The sequence below is a fragment of the Felis catus genome, chromosome A3, assembly GCF_018350175.1.
Source record: "Felis catus isolate Fca126 chromosome A3, F.catus_Fca126_mat1.0, whole genome shotgun sequence".
NCBI lineage: Eukaryota > Metazoa > Chordata > Mammalia > Carnivora > Felidae > Felis > Felis catus.
The window spans coordinates 138,447,098-138,461,524 of NC_058370.1; the positions used below are offsets into that span (position 1 = coordinate 138,447,098).

Sequence of the window (14,427 nt, forward strand, 5' to 3'; positions counted from 1 at the left end):
ACAATCCTATTCTATGCCAAATGCAGACCGTGTTATTTCTTCCTTTCCATTCTCTGCGCCTTTTATTTCTGTGTCTCACCTCGTTGCGCTGGAGGCCAGGAACCCCAGTTCAGTGCTGGAAAGAAGGGCCGGGCGTGGGGGGGCGGTGACGTCTTGCTTTGTTCCTGATCCCAGGGGTTGAGTCATCCAATCTCTGCCATTAAGTGCACGTGACACATACCAAGTTGAGGAAGCTCCCTTCTCTTCCTGTGTATCGGAGAGTTTTTATCACGACTGGATATTGCATTCTGTCAAATGCTTTTTCTGTGTCCATAGGTACGATTCTGGAGTGTTCCTTCTATGGTCTGTCAATGTGGGGAGTCACGTTGATTGATTTTCAGACGATGACCAGCCTTACACTCTGGGATTAAGCTTCTTTGTCATGATTAACCTTTTTTTTTTTTTTTTTTACAGTTTAAAAAAATGTTTATTTATTTATTTTGAGGGGGAGGAGGGGCAGAGGGAGAGAAAGAGAGAATCCTAAGCAGGATTCTCGCTGTCAGCACAGAGCCCGACACGGGCCCGATCCCACGAGCAGTGAGGTCATGACCTGAGCCCAAACCAAGAGTTGGACGCTCAATGACCGAGTCACCTGGGTGCCCTGGTCATGATTAGCGATCTTTAAAAAAATACTACTGAAGACCACTGGGGAGGGGAAGGAGAAAAAAAAAAGATTAGAGGCCGGGGGAGCCAAAACATAAGAGACTCTTAAGAACTGAACAAACTGAGGGTTGATGGGGGGTGGAAGGGAGGGGAGGGTGGGGGATGGGCACCGAGGAGGGCACCTGTTGGGATGAGCCCTGGGTGTTGTATGGAAACCGATTTGACAATAAATTTCATATTAAAAAAAATACAAAATACAAAATACAAATATAATAATAATAAAAAGTTACTGCTAAGTTTTCTTTACTGAGGTTTTGTGCAGGATTTTCACATCTGCGTTCACGAGGCGGATGGGCCTGTTTTCTCTTCCGGTGAGATCGCTGGGCTGGCGCCGGGATCCTGCCAGCGTCTGAGAACGTGTGGGCGGGCGTGCCTGCTTCTTGTGTCCCGGAGGCGGTTGTGCAGAACTGATGTGGCGCAAGGCGTGCTAGAATTTGCCGGGAAGCGCGCCGGACTTTTCCGTGTTGGGAGGCCGAACCCGCCCCGTCCGCTTGGAGGCCGTCCTTCTCTCCTGCGCCCAGTTTCCTCTGTTCTGCACATGGAGTAGTTTACACGGACCCGCCCCGGGCGCGCTCGGTCACTTTCCTGTCTGCACTCTACTCTTGAACCTTCCCGGTGATCTTTAATTTCACATCAAATATTTATTTTTTTTCAGTTCTAAAACTTCCATCTGGTTCTTTTTCTTTGTTTTTTTTTCGTAGAGTTTCTCCTCTGCTGCGACGTCTGTCTTCCCCTTCGTCTCCAAAGCATTCACCCTGCTCTCACAGAGCACGGTCATGGCCGTGGCTCCCAAGTCTTGGTCTTGTAATTCAAATCTCCGCGCCCTCCTCAAGTTGGCGTGTGCTGATTTTCTTTACTCTTGAAAATTGCTCGTATTTTCCTGGTTTTTTACTGCACGGAATAATTTTGAATCGTCTCCTGGATATATTGAGGATTCTGTTGCGAGGTGCTGAGTTCTGCTGAAATCAGGGTTTGTCAGCCTGATGGCGTTTTGCCCACCGAGGACACTAGGTGACATGTGCGGTGCTACTGGCATCTGGTGGACACAGGCCAGGGCGGCTGTACGCGTCCTGCGGGGCACGGACGGCCCCCCGCCCCCCATCGCGCCCCCATCCGTTATTTGGGCCAAAACACCAACGTAGGTGCGTAGGTTGAGAAGCCTTGTTTAACTCTTGTTCAAACCTTAGGTTCAGAGCACAGGTCTGTCCCAGCACCTGTCGGAAGTGACCGCAGGATCGGCTCAGTGCTCGGAGCCTTTGCCACGCTCCCCTGACTTGGCTCCACGGGCGCCCGGCCAGGGAGAAGCCCAGGGCTCGTGTGGGCTACTGGGTCCAGTGCCCTCTGCATCACAGGGGCCCTTCCCCAGCCTCGACGGCCCTGGCTTCTCCGAGTCTCAGATTCGTGCCCCCCGCCCACACAGCGTGCTGTGGTTTTCGGGGGCAACGTGGGAAGAGAAAACAAAGCAGGAGTCCCCCAAATTCTTTGGAACGCAGGTGCCCGCTTTCCGGGTTCCCCGCCAGAGAAGTGGCTTCTCCTGGGCGTCTCAGGAGCCTGTGGTACCGCCGCGGCCGCAGCTTCGTGCCCGGCGGGGGCTTCGCGGCAAGGCAGGGGTGGGGAGGGGAGAGGAGAGGATCCCCCGGTGCCTCCCCGCACCCTCTGGCTCTCGGGGGCCCCTTTTCAAGAAAGAGGGGTTCTCCCGGAGTCATTTCTGTCCTGCTCACTGCGCGGCTCTGAGATGCGGCCTGGAAGCCAGGACGAAAGACGGAGGAGGAAAGCCATTCATCCCGGCAGCTGCCGCCATCCGTCAGGCTCTGTGCCCCTTCCCCGTCCTCCCGCTGTCGCGGGCTGTTCAGAGTCCTCAGGTGCGCTCTCTGCATTCTGCCCAGAGCTCTTCGCTGCCGTCCGCGGAGGGGCGACCTGCGGGCCCCCCCCCGTCTTGCTGGCACCAGAGCCGATTTGTTTTCTCTTTTCAGAAGGAGAGAGGGAAGGGAAAAGGTGAGCCTGGGCGGTAAGTGGATTTTCTTTAGAAATCAGCGGACGGTGTAATTTCACATAATCCTTTGAAGTGCTGTCTTGGTTGGCATGAGGCATTTTTATGTGGTTCTCTTCAGACGTTTTTCGGAAGAGGGCGGGTAGAGCGGAAGTGCAGGCACGGGCAGAGGACGGCGGGCGCCCTCCCGGGGTCGCGGGCAGAGGACGGCGGGCGCCCTCCCGGGGTCGCGGGCAGAGGACGGCGAGTGCCCTCACAGGTTCAGAGACTCCGTGCGCCGGCACATCCTCCGCATCAGCTGTGGCCACGCGCAGCCCCGGCCCAAGGCGCGTGCGGCTGTGCGTTGTGTAACGTCCAGACCTTGCCTGAAACCCTCCCGGGGTGTCCGCAGCTGCGCATCTGTGTTCACTGCGGCTGGATGCGGAGCGTCAGCAAGGCCTCCAAGGCGGCTCTGGAAGAGGCACAGGCTCGAGAACCCTGGGCCCCACCGTTGCCGTGTGGAGGGGACGCGCCCGTGGTGGCTGCCTGGCCCACATCAGACTGTAGGATTTCACTGGCTGAAGACACCACACGTCTCTTACGGCAGAGAGAGTCCATTACCCCAGCAGATACAGTCTTGAGTGGACGACTGCAATCTCTCCCTGGCTCGACCTCTGAGCAAAATGGTGGGCTTCTTTTAATTTTAATTTTTATTTATTTTTTTAACGTTTATTTATTTTTGAGACAGAGAGAGAGCATGAACGGGGGAGGGTCAGAGAGAGAGGGAGACACAGAATCGGAAACAGGCTCCAGGCTCTGAGCTGTCAGCAGAGAGCCCGACACGGGGCTCGAACTCACGGACCGTGAGATCATGACCTGAGCCAAAGTTGGACGATTAACCGACTGAGCCACCCAGGCGCCCCTAATTTTTATTTTTAATGTCTTTAATTTATTTTGAGAGAGACAGAGCATGAGAGGGGGAGGGGCAGAGAGAGAGGGAATCCGCATCCGAAGCAGGCTCCAGGCTCCGAGCTGTCAGCACAGCGCCCAATGTGAGGCTCGAACTCATGGACCGCAAGATCGTGACCTGAGCCTAAGTCGGATGCTCAACCAACTGAGCCACCAGGGCGCCCCTAAATGTTGGGCTTTTGATGAATTTCTTTCCATCTCTGATCCTGGCTCTGCCCCCTGCCCGATGGTCTGTGTTAATTTGACCCACGGGTGTTACTTTATTCTTCCCCCAGCGATGCTGAAACATACATGGGAGCGGTCTTTGGAAGACTGAACTCTCCGGAGGAGAGAGGCTGCATAGAGACAGGGCATCGCATCGTCATAGTCTGGAGCACCACTCTGCCAAGTACACGGAGAAATTATTAATCATCCCTTAACTTTGACATAACATAAGTATCATCTTCGCGATTGAGATCTGCAGATAATTAAAAAGCACGCTGTGTCAGCCTACCGACGGCCGCCTTCCCGCCTGATTATCACGGTGCCCTTGAACGCGTCGTTCTCGGGCGTTGTGCCTGCGACAGCCGCCAGGACCCAGCCGAGGAGCCTGAGAGGCGAATCTGCTCGGGGAGGGCCTGCGCCGCCGGCAGGACTTGCTGGCACGGTGTCCCAGGAAGCAGCACACGGCCTGTCTCTGTCACTTGTTAGATGCGGTTTAATTAAGCAAGGAGGGTCACCGTGGGGAAGACCGGTCTGCCCGGGATTTGATTTGCGAGCTGCTTAAAACGTTTGGAAGCTCCTTCAAGAGACCAGGTGGTAAACATGAGGGGGGTCGTTCACCTGAGCGGTTACGTTAGAACCAGCCGAGATACACCGTGCCTCGTGGAGGGCGTTCCCGGGACCCGGGGACTCGTGACCTTTCGTGCTGGGTGTGGAGGGCCGCCCGCGGCTGTGCCCGAGCGCTGGCTCCCAGTCCAGCCAGCCCCTTGGTCCCCTGGGGGGTTCCCACGCGCCCACCTCCAGGCCCCAAGGCCCACGGGGTGGAATCTTGGGGAAGGCAGAGAAGTCTGCGTCGCCCCCCTCATTGCTATTTTCAACTTTCTATGTCGATGTCATTGTAGATTCCCCTTGGCTCTGAGAAGTGGTGCGGGAGATGGTGCTTTCCTTCATCCATCCCCCTCGTCAGGGGCATCCTGCACAACAGCGGCCGGTCTGGAGACCAGGGTGTGGGCGGCGGCACAGACACCGGGCTGGTTTGGGCTCACCCGGTCCTCTTTGTGCGTGATTCTGTGTGCGTGTCGCTCTCTGTGCCTCCGCCTCGCAGTCCTGATCCCGAGCAGTGGCCTCACTGTGTCCCCATACTTGCAGTGAGGCAGGGGTGTGGCAGGGACTCCATAAATCTTTGCTGAAGAACCATCCAGCCCCCCACGGAAGAGATCGTAGAGCTTCCGTGCCGAATCGGAGAAGCGATGGGCATTTGTCAGAATAGATGAGGCACCGGAGAGATCCAGGCAGACGAGGGCTTGGAACAGAGCGTGCGTTACAGTGTGGCGGCGGTGACTCTCGGCCGGAGCCAGTCTGTCTGGGTGACACGGACTCGCGCGGGTCTGCCGTGGAATCGTCACGGCCCGAGTGTGCAGAGCGTCTTCAGGGGTCCCCCCCTGTGCCGTCACCAGCCTCCCTGCGACGAGGGGCGCTGGTGGGATGTTTGAGACCCTCGACTGCCACACCGTGGGACACGTACGGGAGGTGGTGTGGTCGCCCGGCTTCCTGCTGCTTTGGAAGACCGAGGTCCTGTGGAGCCGCATGTGGACACAGGCCCGCAGCCCTCCAAGCTTCCCTCGGCACTCCCAGGCTCAGCGGACCCCTCCGCTCTGCGGCCGAGCTGCACGGTGCTGGTGTGGTGGTGGTTACGTGGCAGCTGCCCGGTGGCGTGGCCATTGCACGGCCGTCATACGGTCGCAGCTGGGAGCTGCGTGGTGGTCCGCGGATGTCGCGTGGCGGGCGTGGGTGGCGGCGTGGGAGCTGCGAGGTCGTTGCGTTGTGCTCACTGGTGAGGGCATCACGGCTGCCCGCGGCCGCGTGGCGGCATCGTGGTATTTGGAGACAGCTGCCCCGTGCTTGAGAGAGCCGTGACCCGGAGCCAGACAGACGCGGGTTCGAACCCGGGTCACGTCGCTCATCCCGATGTGGACGACCCTCCCGTTTCGGCAGTGATGTGCCCTCCTCCCCGAGGGGCGCTAACCGCGGGTCTCCGAACATGCCGGCACGTGCTTGCATTCCCGTCGGAAGCGTTCCAGTGTTTGACCCCGCACCAGCGGAAACCAACAGGCCTTGGTGCCTTGCGGTGAGGACTCGGGATCCTTGTGATGTAGGCCCGAGGGATGGCGCGGGGTCCCCACGGGTGGTAGGCGTCTCGGGTCCACACGCTGTGGGGCGCGGGCTGCCGCGGGCACGCCCACCCGCCTGCAAGCGCCTCACGCCCCTGCTGCAGACACAACGCTCCGGTCTCGCCGTGGAGGCGCCGGCTGGGGGGCTGAGACGTTTCCACAGACCGGTTATTGCATAACGCGGTTTTTCGGTTTTCTCCATCAGAAGACTGGACAGGCCCTAGGACTGGAGTAGCTGCCCAGAGGGTCAGCGTTCATGGTGCAGGACCCCCCCCCCCCCCCGCCCCTTTCCTGGGAACAGTTACCACCGCAGTTTCTGTGCAGCCTCTGACACGAGCCTCCCCACCTGCCTGTACCTGGACGGCCCTCGGACCCTGCTGGTGTGGCCCGTCGCCAGTCCAACCCGTTTAAACAGCGGCTGGACTTCTGGTTCCCGGACGGAGCGGCTCAGACCTCTGTCCTCCCCCGGCGGGGTCTCCTTAAACAACACAGCGGAGTCAGGAAGCAGCAGAAGTCAGAAGATGAGTTTCAACAGCCCAGGGAGGGTCCGTGGGTGCAGGGAGGAGCTGTATCCGGGGTGCCTGGGCACCCGTACTGGGAGGGGCCGGGCGTTGCTCCAGCTCTCAGGGCACAGCCACCACAGACTGGGTTGAAGACGGTTCAGTTGTGTGTATTTGAAGCCATTGGGCCTGGTTGGTCCTGCCCGTGAGGGCAGCCTGTGCCCGACTGCCAGGCCAGCCTTCGCCGGGAGGGCCCCGGGCAGGTGTGCGATTTGGGCACCCTGGGCTTTCGGCCCCTCTCTGCTCATCGCCCTAAAGCAACATTTGCCCGTTGCCAACCCACAGAACTCTGAGCCGTTAAGCCTCGTTCTTAAATGGAAGCGTCTAAGAAAATCCAAAGTACACAAGATAAAAATGACATAAGAGGAAACAGTTTAGGAAAAAAACTGAAAAACCCCAGTAAGTATCTTCGAGAGATTTAAGAGGAGAACGCAGTCATAAAACATGAACAGTTTGCTGTAAGAAAGGAACCGTTATACCTCCAGCCGGCTCCCGGAAACCTGAAATGCACTTGCCAAAAAAAAAAAAAAAAAAAAAAAAAAGAAATCAATAAAAAAGGATATAGTTGGGGAAAATTTCTAGAAAGTAGAACAAAAGGGAGGAACTATAAAAGAAAAGGGAAAGGAACTTAAAGGATCAACACAGGAGATCGACATCCAGTGAACAGAAGTCTCAGAAAGAGGGAACAGGGAAAACAGAGTAGGCTTCTGCAGAAACAGAAGGAGCAAAGGCCCCGAGTTGGAAGGGGGACTCGCGGCAGAGACGCTGCCTCCTGCCGAATGCAGGACCCGAGGCGCTAGTGTAAAAACGCGAAACGCCAGGTTTAAAGACACTGAAGAATTACCTAAAGAAAAACCGTATTCAGCTGCGAGGATGTTAAAATCAGACTGCACTGGGTCTCGAAAAGCTGCGCGATCGATCGCGTTCCGGAGGGCAGCGGAGGTGTGGTTTCAGACCAGCGGGAATCGTCAGCGCCCCGGGAGGGGCCCCCTCTGTAGTGAACTTCCCCATCGCGGGGCACGTACACTCGGGAAAGTGCAGGAAGGGAGCAGACCACGGAAGCGTGTGTGTGGAGAGACCCGCCCATCACCTGCCTCCCAGGCGCTGACCCCGGGTGGCCTCTCTGCTGACACCAGTTACCCAAATGTATCCACTAAGCACCGTTCCTTCAGGCGTCACTGGGGGTGTGAAATAGGGGAGCAAAGAGCGAGGGAGCGACAGGGCCCTGGGGACCCTGGGCTGATGCCACGGAGTAGGGGCGCGCCTGCACCTGCCCACACGGGAGCAGGCCCGTCGAGGGTCCGGGAGAGGCGCTCCTGGGGAGGGAAGGTACCCGGAAATTGGGCAGTGAGCTTCCGGGGGGGGGGGGGGGGGGAGAATGTGAGTCCACGAAGGGCAGGGAAGGAAGGAAAAGACCCAGCGGACCCCGCCCAGCAGGACTCAGGTGATGGCCCAAGGCTTGTGCAGCTGGGCCCCCGCGGCACCTGAGCGCCCCGAGCACCGTGTGAACCGCCTGGCCCGCAGACAGGTCAGCAGCAACAGGGCCGCCTGGGAACGTTTGGTGAGGAGTAAGAGAGAAACTTCATGCGAGTGTGGCCCTAGGGACCTCGGCCCATGAGAGGACGGAGTCTGACCCCACGTTCCTGTGAGCCGGTGACGGGCCCCTCTGGGCTCTATCCCTCGCGCTGGCCGCCCCCCGGACGGCCCACGGTCAGGATGGCACCGGGGGGTCCCGAGCGGCCGCTCACGCACCTGTTCACCTTCCCCTGCAGGCGCACAGGAAACAAAAGATTGTGATTGCGCCATTTTACACGGGGCTCGCGTGTTACACTGATTAGCGATGCTAACTAATTCAGGTTAATTGGTTTTCAACTTCGTAGACTGGAGACAAAGCACAGGAGACTCAATTATATTGAGTAAAAATAGAATGGAATGTTATCAACCTTAACAAGGTGAAGTGTCACGTCAGCGCCAGAGGACGCCAGAGGTGAGGGAGCGGCCGGGGGCGCGCAAGTGCCACGCCAACCGACGCCTCCGCGAGTGCGGGGGTGGGGGGTGGGGGAGCGGCGCCGCAGTGGGGTCAGATGCGAGGGAGAACGGAGCCAGAGCGCCGCCACACCCGCCCTGGGAGGGGCCCTGGCACCGGGCTGGGGCCGCCCGCCACAGTACGGAGGACCCCCAAGTCCACCAAGATGTAGTGGCTTTCCCTTACCAAAGCGTGGGGGTGGCCACGGAGGAGCCGGAGTCGCATGCAAGGGGGCTACCGCCAAGGAGCACGTCTAGGGGCGGGGAGGGGGGGCAGGGGTCTCTCTGCCCCCTCTCTTGTCCCCCTTCCCCTCCTCCCCCTCCCTACTCTCCTTGCTTCCCCTCCTCTCCCACCCCGTCCTCCCCCTCCTCACTTTTCTCCCTCCTCCCCTCCCCTCCCTCTTCCTGCTCGTCTCCCTCCTCCCTTCCCTCCTCCCCCTCCTCCTCTCTCCCTCCTCCTCCCCTCCCTCCTCTCCCCCCTCCCCCTCCTTCTCTCCTCTCTCCCTCCTCCTCCCTTCCCTCCTCCCCCTCCCCTCCCTCTTCCACCTCATCCTCCTCCTCCCTTCCCTCCTCCCCTCCTCCCCCCTCCTCCCCCCTCCTCCCCTCCTCCCCTTCCTCTCCCTCCTCCCCCTCCCCTCCCCACCCTTCCTCCATTTCTCTCTCATCAGCCTTCCTGTACTATTTTATATTAAACATGTGCACTTGTCACTTATATTGGAATTTAAAACATTTAAAGGTTTGCTAAGTAAGTAAACATTAGCAACTGGGTTACTTGAGAGAACAAGAGTTTTGAGTACTTGAGGGGCACTCAGTCATTAACGATTGGTACCACCTCCCGCCCAGTTCTTGCCGACTTGTTAAATCGGCCGCCGTGTGCGGGCCGCAGGCGCTCTGACTTGAGTCAGACAGTGACGGCCACTGGCCACCCGTGGAGGCGCTAACAGGTGCGGTCCCTTGAGAGGAGCCCCCAGTTCAGGCTTTTCATCTTCACGCTGGTGGCTGCTGTTCCCCTCCGGGCCCCAGCAACGAGTCTGATTTTGTAGAGTTTAAGTGGAGCTGTTTTTGTTGCATTAGCAACATAAACGAAGCGATGAGGTGCATCGTGTGGAGTGCTGCGAGCGGTGAGCGTGTTTCTGGACAGGAGGGCCGAGTCGGGCACACGGCTTGAACAGCTTAAAATGAAACCCCGCCCTGGGCCCCTCGGAGGGAGGGAAGAAAGGCACGTTCCCGGAATCGCTAGGTGGCAGCAGGCCGTGGGGGGTGGGGCTCCGGGGCCGGAGCCAGGAAGTCTTCAAGAAGAGGGGACATCTGAGACTGTCACCGAAAGACAGGCTGGCCTCACCGGGGACAAGTGGGGGCAGGGGGAGCACAGAGACCCGCACCCGCAGGTTTGTCTGCAAAGGGGGTGGCTGGGAGGGCGAGTCCCGCAGTCGGACGCCACCTGCAGGCTCCGTGCAGAGTCAAACCAGGCGCGGGAGGGAGGAGGACGCGTTTCCAGGAAAGCCCGTTCCTATTGGCTGAGCTGCGACCGTGCACGTGTGACTGTGGGTAAGAAAGTCCAGGCTAGGAACGTGCGCGGGGAACCTGCCGAGCCTCGTGCGGTGCGGGCGGCGTGGACGCCGTAAAGCCCTGTCCTCCCTGCTCACCGTTCCCTGAGCGAGAGTGCTGCGCGGGGGCAGGTGGAGTCGCATGGTCGTTGTTTTAATGGCAGAGAAGATGTCTTTAGTCTTAAAAATTTTTTTTTAACATTTCTTCATTTTTGAGAGACTGAAAGTGCACCAGTGGGGGAGGGGCAGAGAAAGACACACACACAGAATCGGAAGGAGGCTCCAGGCTCCGAGCCATCAGCACAGAGCCCGACGCGGGGCTCCAACTCACCAGCTGTGAGATCATGACCCGAGCTGAAGTCGGAGGCTCAACCGACTGGGCCCCCCAGCGCCCTAAGTTTATTTATTTTGAGAGAAAGAGAAAGAGAGAGAGCATGAGCAGGGGACGGGTAGAGAGAGAAGGAGAGAATCCCAAGCAGGTTCCACACGGTCAGTGCAGAGCCTGATGCCGGGCTGGATCTCACAAGCCCCGAGATCATGACCTGAGCCGAAGTCGGATGCTCAACCGACTGAGCCCCCCAGGCGCCCCTGATGTATTTAGTCTTTGAAAATTGAAGAGGTAGAAACTAACTCCGGAAAAGCCCTGTTCTGGTCGAGATATCAGGACCTTGGAGCCAACCTGGGGCCGCAGCGCTGGGGCTGGTCTCAAAGGTGCCGCATGGACTCTGGGGTGCCTGGGACTTCGCCTGCCCCTAGAGTGGGATTCAGGAGGGACCCTGACGCGTCTGGGCCACCGGCCTCCTCTGGGGCCTCCCTCGGATCATCCGTGCGGTGTATCTCTCTAGCGTCTCGTGGGCCGGACTCTGCTGTGTGGCCCTCAAAGCTTGTACCACAAAACCAAGCCCGGTTTCACTGGCTGGCCGTCTTCCTTGCTCCGCAGAGGAGGGGCCGCTGGGCTGGGACCCCAGGGCTGAGGATGGGGCAGACGGGGCCACACTGGTGTGCTGGACTCCTCTGCATCACCTTGCGTGCTTCTCCTGGATGCTCTTGTGTATTTCTCACGGTAACCGCAGGACATGGGAGCTGCTGCCGCCGACCGCGGACGGCTCTGGGGCTGCCTGGGGCCCTGGCCGGGGGCTGGGCAGGATCGGGGACCCTGGGGGGTGCCCTCCGGCGCTGGAGTCGCTGCGGTCCCGCTCAGCGGTCAGTCCACGGGTCCTCGGCTCTGCCAGTGAGAACGGCACCAACATTAAGCACAGGGAGGAGGCACCGTGCCAGGTAGCACATCATCTGGGATTATTGCTTATTGCCTTCTTGATCCAGCTTGAAATGCCCACCAGCTGTGTGTCCTTCCGTCTGTCTGGGTTACGGGTGCCAGGGACACAAGGCCGTCTGTCGGGTGCAGGAAGGCGTGTGTCCTGGGGAGGCAGGAGGGGCCCGACGGCACACACCGCTGTGTGGACGGGGCCTGGATTCATCCCGGTGGCCGGGGGTCCCGTGGGCCCGGCCGGTGGGCGGTGGGCCTTTGCTCGAGCACGGCGCTGTGGCCGGGGGTGGGACAGCCACTCCTCTTCCTCCACGACACCGGCAGGAGACGACGCCCCCGGAGAAAGCTGGGGTTTGTCAGCTGCAGAGGGAACAGGGCGAACTTGTCTCACTCCAGCTCTGCAGTCCTGTCGTCCTGAGGTTCAGGGTACCCCACGGGCTCAGGAGGGGCGACCCCTGCGGCTCAGAGACGCTGGCGCCCCCCCTCCCCCCACCAAGGCGGGCTGAGGGCTCTGGGGCTCTGACCTTCCCTCCACAGGGCGACGAGGCAATTCCTATTCCAGGGACATTTTTCGCAATAAATCCAAGTCAGGCTCTGAGAGAATGGAAGTCCCCGGGGCACAAGGTTACGGGCACCTTGACAGCCCGGGGCGAAGCAAATCAGCGGAACGGATGACATTTTTCCAGATGGAAACCGAGTGCGGGTCTGTCTCCTCAGGAAGAGGAAGCCAGCGTCTAGCACAGCAGGTTGCTCGCGGAGGGAAGCTGCTGACGGGGCTGCCCTCAGAGGGGGCCGAGGTCGAGGCCGATGGCCGAGGGTCCTGGCGGGGCGGGAGCCGGGGAGGGTCCGTGCGCCCCGAGCTCCTCGTGTGTGTTCACTTCGTGCCACGTGTTGTCTCGTGGAGGCAGGGCCGGGTGGCGTGAACAGGTGATGGGGTGCTGGGCCGGGCAGGGGAGGGAGGGAGACCCGGGGGCAGAGGTCAGGGCAGAGAGGCTGAGACACCTCCCCGGGTTCCTTGTTTGACGGGGAAGCGCCGATTAGGCGCCTGTGTCCGCAGGGAGCAGCGCTTCCCGTGCCTGGTGCTGCTGGCCCCTCGTGAAACCGAGGGGGTTACCGTCGTTCCCACCTTGGCTGGGGGCTCAGAGAGGCTTGCGCAGGTGCCCGCGGCCACGCACGAGAACGGTGTTGTCCGGCCTCCGCGCGGCAGCGGACCCCAGAGTCTCTACCGCCTCCCCTCTAAGCTCCCCGGGGGCAGGTCACGCGTCTTGGTCACCGTGTCCTCCCCTGTCCAGCTGAGTGGCCACAGGGAAGCGTCCAGAAACGTCTGAATGAATGAGTGAGCCCACGTCATCCCGAGGATATCTTTACCGACAGCAGCCTCCGTTCATCGGTGGCCCCTGGCCCGTTGGTGCCCCAGTGGCCCTGTGAGGTGTGGGGCCCCCCGGGCTCGCGGGGGATTGTCAGCACGTTCCAGGTCGCGCCGCTGGTGGAGCTGGGAATGGAGCCCACGGGGCTCTGACCTCTGTCCTCGCGGGAGCCATTCCAGGGCTGAGTCCGCGTGAAGGAGCCTGTCCTCAGCTGTCTTCAGGTGCACGTCAGCGGGAGACGAGGACCCCGTGGGAAGGCGGCGGCGTGGAGGCTGGTCTGCTGGGGGGGGAGGGTCTGTCCTGTTCCCGGTGCCCAGGCCCCCCTCCCTTCTCCACGTAGAGAACCTAGCCCAGGCCTTGGGGCTCCCAGACCAGCAGAAAGCGTGGCCGTGGCGCTGTGCCGGTCCGGGTCTCCGTCCTGAGGGGCCTGGCTGCCGTGTCACAGGCCCATCACGTCCGTCTGGAGGAAGACCCAGGGAACGGCCCCACGCGGGCGGTGAAGTGCTGGCGTCGGGAGCGGGACGGCTGCTGTCAGCACCGCACACATGGGGGGAGCCGTCCCCGACCTGCTGCCCAGACCCCCGCGTGCTGGAGGTCTGTCCTGTGAGCCCTGCCTGGAGTCCCCACCCCCAGGGTCTCAGGGCGGCCTCGGCTCCTGTGTCCGGCCGCTGTGTGTTGCTGTGGTGTGTGACGGACGGCTCGGCCCACCCGCCTGGGGCCGAAAGCGCAGATGGCGGGCGGCCGTCGGGGCGGGATCTCGAGGGCCGCAGGCACAGCGTCCGGGGCCGTGGCCGAGGCGAGCGGTACACAGCCGTGTCTGAGTCTGTGCGCGGCCTGTTGTGGTTTCAGAGGTGCGGGCAGGTTAACAGGCATCTGGGATCCTGGGAGGGGAACGGGACGCATCCGTCCTGCTGACACCAAAGAGTCACCACGGGGCAAGAGGAGAGGCAGGGGGCGCCTGGGTGGCTCAGTCGGTTGAGCGTTTGACTTCGGCTCAGGTCCTGATCTCACACTCCGTGAGTTCCAGCCCCACGTCGGGCTCTGTGCCAACGGCTCGGAGCCTGGAGCCCGCTTTGGATTCTGTGTCTCCCTCTCTGCCCCTCCCCCGCTCATGCTCTGCCTCTTTCTCTCTCTCAAAAATAAATAAACATTGAAAACATTTAAAAAGACAGAAAAGAGTCAGGCTTCGAGGTGCTGTTCATCGTGGGGCGGGTGGCTCCAGGCGGTGGCGGGAGAGTACCCGTGAGCGAATGAACACTGGCGAACACCCAGTGCCCTGGGCCCAGAGACCGACACGGCCCGGGAGCCGTGGGCCAGCGTGTGCACTCGCATCCAGGCAGCGGCCGGGGGAGCAAGGTGGAGAGGACCCGGTTCCCTCTCCGGTGCTTCGTGTCGCTGGAAGGACATGCGGTTGGGCCCGGCCCTGGCTCCACCGGGTTAGAGGCTGTGTGACGTGCCGTTCGCGGTCCCAGGCTCCCGGGAGCACCGTGAGCTCCCAGATCGGGTCGTCCTCCTCTGTTCGGCGCCCCTGTGAGTCCCACACCCAGGCTCTTCCAGCCTACACACAACCTCCATGTGGACAGAGCTCCTCCCTCTGTAACTTACGGGACTGCGTCCGCCCGTCCCAGACACGCTTCCCGCGGCGCAAA

At 60.5% G+C, this 14,427-nt stretch overlaps 1 protein-coding gene across 3 annotated transcripts in view; it reads left to right on the plus strand.

Moving 5' to 3' along the window:
* The window catches only part of LOC109498468 (basic proline-rich protein-like), a 31,579-nt gene that overhangs the window by 11,799 nt on the left and 5,353 nt on the right, over positions 1–14,427 (plus strand). The window contains exons 1-2 of one of the 3 annotated variants that reach the window (XM_045055029.1): positions 6,269–8,100; positions 8,453–8,559. The exons of 1 other annotated variant lie outside the window; for it this stretch is intronic. The gene's annotated coding sequence lies outside the window, so the exon portion shown is untranslated. Of the gene's footprint in view, positions 1–6,268; positions 8,101–8,452; positions 8,560–9,243; positions 9,986–14,427 lie in introns of those variants that run through there. One more of the 3 variants, XM_045055030.1, reaches the window with a different exon arrangement.